The 5,359-nt window shown below is 38.1% G+C and overlaps 1 long non-coding RNA gene across 1 annotated transcript; it reads right to left on the bottom strand.

Annotated features, from left to right (window-relative positions):
* Positions 1 to 4,136: 4,136 nt before the first annotated feature.
* Positions 4,137 to 4,841, bottom strand: LOC141353312 (uncharacterized). The gene is made up of 2 exons (XR_012360341.1): positions 4,715 to 4,841; positions 4,137 to 4,368 (listed from the first exon to the last, which is right to left on the bottom strand). It is a non-coding gene; the product is annotated as an uncharacterized lncRNA (long non-coding RNA).
* Between the last annotated feature and the right edge of the window lie 518 nt (positions 4,842 to 5,359).

Here is a 5,359-nt window from a genome sequence, read left to right as displayed (position 1 = left end):
CGGCAGTCCTGTGAGCAAAAATGCCTTGTTGATGCTAGAGGTCATAGGAGAATGGGCTGACTGATTCAAGCTGATAGAAGAGCAACTTTGACTGAAATAACCCCTCGTTACAACCGAGGTATGCAGCAAAGCATTTGTGAAGACACAACACACACAACATTGAGGCGGATGGACTACAACAGCAGAAGATCACACAGGGTACCACTCATGTCCACTACAAATAGGAAAAAGATGCTACAATTTGCACGAGCTCACAAAAATTGGACAGTTGAAGACTGGAAAAATGTTGCCTGGTCTGATGAGTCTCCATTTCTGTTGAAAAATTCAGATGGTAGAGTCAGAATTTGGCATAAACAGAATGAGAACATGGATCCATCATGCGCCTTGTTACCACTGTGCAGGCTGGTGGTGGTGTAATTGTGTGGGGGATGTTTTCTTGGCACACTTTAGGCCCCTTAGTGCCAATTGGGCATCATTTGAATGCCACAGCCTACCTGAGCATTGTTTCTGACCATGTCCATCCCTTTATGACCACCATGTACCCATCCTCTGACGGCTACCCCCAGCAGTATAATGCACCATGTCACAAAGCTTGAATCATTTCAAATGGTTTCTTGAACAAGTTCACTAAAATGGCCCCCACAGTCACCAGATTTCAACCCAATAGAGCATCTTTGGGATGTGGTGGAACGGGAGCTTCGTGCCCTGGATGTGCATCCCACAAATGCTATCCTATCAATATGGGCCAACATTTCTAAAGAATGTTTCAGCACCTTGTTAAATCAATGCCACGTAGAATTAAGGCAGTTCTGAATGCGAAAGGGCGTCAAACATAGTATTAGTATGGTGTTCCTAATAATACTTTAGGTGAGTATATGACGCAACAGTGAGTTAAAACAACCAAGAATTTTGCATAGGTTTAATTAAAACCCAGTGGGCTGGGTTCATCCCGTTTTGAAAATACCCCAGCCTTTTTGCAAGTACAAGGTTTTATGATGATAAATCAAAAACCAACATTAGGAACTTCAATAAATCTTGAATGAAAGATTTTAGATTTAATATAAGCTTAATAGATTTAGATCTAGGCTACATTATGTTGTATGACAACATATGGAACTCACAGATTCATATTTAAATGAATTTGAAAAGTATGGCACTAAATAAGCATTGAAGAAATATTAAGTGCAAGTACAAATTCTACCAATTATGTATTTTAACGTGAATAATTGAATGTGTGAAGAGATGAGAAATTCATTGATGGCACTGAAGCAGGATTTTTGAATACCACTACAGGAGGGCATAACCTTCACGTTAAGTTACTTCGAAAAGCTGCTTCCTTTGATTATAAAATCAGGCCCTCCTTTAATATACAGAAGAAATGATTTTTTATTCTGCCTCACATGGACATCACATGCCAGCGTTTGTGATTCGTTTTGATTGGCTGCATTTCTATGGGACTTAAATACAGCAGGCAAAGAAATAAGTCTCATGTTGTGAGATCATTACACGCCTTACTGGTTTTGAATAGAGTGAATCTCTAAAAGGAAGCATCGCACCATGAGGACGTTTTGGAATGATGATTACAGTGAATCGGTTGTTCAAACCAGTCATCTATTAATGCATGATACGCTTTACGGATTCTGGAATCGTTTTGTATTACCAAACGCACTCCAGAGCATACAACATCAGATCCAAAATGTTTAAGACACCTGGATTATCCTATCTGAGACCCCACATTGCCCCCTTCTTGATCATTAATATTATACACAGCAAAGTTTGGATTATGCTTTTTCTAAAGTTGCTCATAGGCTGACTCATATCATCACATTATATAAACTGTGAGTCATCTACTGTAATACTAGTGTGAATATAGCAACGCAGTATATACGTAACAATGTGTTCCCAGCTGGCCTTTGTAACACCTATAAACACCTGCTTAGATGGCTTTTTATATTCTTGTACACCTGCCTCCACAGCTCTGAAGTGGCACCAGAGGGCAGGAGGATAAAGACATCAGACGTAAGGCTAAGAGAATAGATGACCTCACCTGTGTATGGCTGTCTGTTTTAAGTTCACATCCTCATTGGCACAAACACACACACACATATTCACTTGCACCTGTGTGCTTCGATGAAGTTGGGGATTTTCCTGTGGCTGAAAGCCACCTGATCTTTCTTTCAGTCACTGACAGGGCACAGTTAGTTGTTGCTGTATAATTGCTTCGCCTAAAGGCTATTAGGTTTAGAATGATTAAATTCTACAGTTTCATGTCCAAATCAATTCCCAATTTATAGTCACGCAGTACTTTTAAAATGTAGACTTTGAACCCTGATCTTTCATCTTTAATTTTAATGAAGAAAATTTTGTGCTATAACTTATTCAAATGCATAAGCAGTTCAACCTTGAGTTTGTGCGATACATAGGTCTGTGCAGCTGGTATATCCTCTTGAGCCACTGTTAATTCAAACAAGAAATGTCAGTCTAAAATCATTCCATTGACTTCCATTCAAGCTCAAATGTGTGTTTAAATGCCACTAGATATTCAATTTTGAATATCAAGTGCGTTTAGTATTTGGTTAAATGTTTTTCTGCCCTTTGATAGTGAAGTTACATTTAAACACACGTTTGCCATTATTTTTCATTTTATTCATTAATAACAGGAAGAGAACACATAACTAAAATCTTTTTCAATACCATTGTATGTAACATATCTGTATACACCTATCCCATTTAATCCGGTAATACTTTACAATAAGGTTGTCTTACAGTAGTAAATGCATTAACTAACATGAACAAATAAGCAACAGCATTTATTAACCTTTGTTAATGCAAGATAATGTCAATTCATGAATATCAGCTGATGTCACTCAGATCTCAAACTTTTGAGTACCTGAAGTATTACACATATTACACATAGCACAAACTCATTATGTTGTGCAAAAGAATTACTTTTATTTCTTATGAGATGAATTTAGATTATTCTATGCCCACCCCTAATATATATACAATTTCATGTTTTTTATTAAATTAAAATGAAATTTTGTGAGAATTGTGATCTAGTGATCTATGGTTGGTCACAATTGTGAATGGTGAAATAATTTGTATACTGAATTATTGTATTTTTTTTTTAGTTTAGAGCTTTAATAGCCACTTTTGCACTATCGGGCCTGTGCGAGCCAGGGCTTCAAACGGGCCTCACGGAGCCAATAGCCTCAGACCTCCAGCTGTGTAGCCAAAATCACGACGCGTTTGCATTGTCAAGCCAATAGCGCTGCTGCGCTTCAGAAAACCCCGCCCTTAATACGCCTACCTGGATGTAACGTCACACAACTCCGCCTGTTTTACCGTGAGGATGTCACTTCAATCTGACAGGAGACGGGAGTGAGATCGCATCATCATACAACAAACATAAAGAACATAACTGAGGCGGCTGTTTGCACGGTGAAAGCCAAGATGAGAAGATAGAGATGTTTGCTCCATCCGCGGTGTTACTCTTGAAGTTTATGTTGGCTGCACACGAGCGATCTCACAACGAGACAAAATCAGAAGCAATAGTAAACTTTATGAAGTAGGATCATTACAAATAAAGCGTTCATCTACCTAATGTGCCATTATACTATATACACAATATTTTAAAGAATATAACGAGTCCTAGTTTTACATTTATGTAAAATAGTCTTATTTTAAAATACAGGTGTGCACGTGTGTCTAAATATGTAACGTTAAGTGTATAGTTCAATGGCGATGTAAACATACTTACACATTATAAGAGGTGTGATATCTTTAATCATGAAAACGTTAATAGTTGAGCATCACATGAAACACAAGGTAACTGTCTAATAGCTATTTCAATAATGTGTCAATCAATAAATACTTTTGTCTATAAAGAACTGCCTCGAATAGCTGAATAGGACGGAAAATCACTTTACTTGCATCTCAAAAATCAAAACGTTTGAGAAATCATTAGAAAACGTACTCGTTAAGAATCAACTCTGGATATACACAAGTATTTAAAAAGCTATGTTACAGTGGTTAAGTTAATGATGGTTATATTTACCATTTTGTGGCATCTTACTATTTCTGTGTTTCAGATGTGATCCTTATTAAGCAATCATTTTCAATAAACTGACAAGCAGTCGTAGTAATAATAACGCGGTACTTTATTTACATATGAAGTTTATATCAGTGCACAAACAGGTGTATTTAAAGACATCTCCTTCGGACGGATTTCAACATCCATGGCTCCTCTCGTCTCATCATCATCTGTTCGTTTCATCTCCTGCTCTTGCATCTGTTGCTGTATCATCTCTCATATACAAAATAAAAACTCCTGGATGACAAACTGAAAGCTTTACGTTGGCATTTTTTCTGTCAAACGGACACAAAAGAATAAAGCAGCACATGTGATGTTTTGTATAAAGGGTTTGTACATACACATACAGTATACTCACATATAAAGTTTGCTACATTCATATAAGAGTTAAATTAATCTCCAAAATACCAGAAAGCATGGCTATGACTAATATAATAAAACCATGGTTACTTTTTCTAAGGGCTGACTAAAAAATTCAACACAGATGACAATATAGCACAAAAAAACACAATAAACACCCATGTAAGACACTTCATAAGCAAAATAAGCAAATAAGCAATCGTTATTTGTATTGTATTTTAAGTGTTTTGTATGCAAACGTTATGTAGCATGTTAACTCACCGTCTGTAGATACCATCGTGACTCGAGTGATCGCTTCTTTAATACATAGACGATGAAATGATGATCCAACACACATCTTTAATTTCTCAGCACTGTTGCACTTTAAACACTTTGTTCTGTGCCCAAATAAACTTCTACCGAACCGGTAAGTTAGCGGTGTGCGCCGGATCCTTAGCATGGCGAGTTCGGCGTTGTAACGCGTCTTTGTTTTTACATACGCAGATCATTTTCTACAGTCCGAAGTACAAACATAGCAGGCATCTTCCGTTAAACAGTAAATTACTGGTGATTCCGATTATTTTTAAAGTTTTAAATCTGCAGACAGATGGATGCGCACCTTCCCAGAGACTCAGATAAACCCCGCCTTCGACCTTTACCACTCCCCTAGCCCCGAGAAGCCCGATGTGGCCCAAGGAATTCGGCGGGCCAGAAAAGCCGGGCCTTAAGCAATAACGAAGCACCAGTGAAGCACGATCATGCCCCGGAAGTGACAATGCAAACGCGACAGGCCTCGGCAGGCACTGGCATGCCCGCTTGAAGCCCGATAGTGCAAACACGGCTATTGATCCCCTTGGGGCAATTAATTTAAGCTTACATGGTGTCTCACAACACATAAACATATGCATTTAAACACATACAAACCAC

The sequence above is a fragment of the Misgurnus anguillicaudatus genome, chromosome 21 (genome assembly GCF_027580225.2).
Source record: "Misgurnus anguillicaudatus chromosome 21, ASM2758022v2, whole genome shotgun sequence".
Lineage (NCBI taxonomy): Eukaryota > Metazoa > Chordata > Actinopteri > Cypriniformes > Cobitidae > Misgurnus > Misgurnus anguillicaudatus.
Note: the sequence above shows the minus strand (reverse complement) of the source record. Positions and strands in the feature narration are given on the sequence as shown.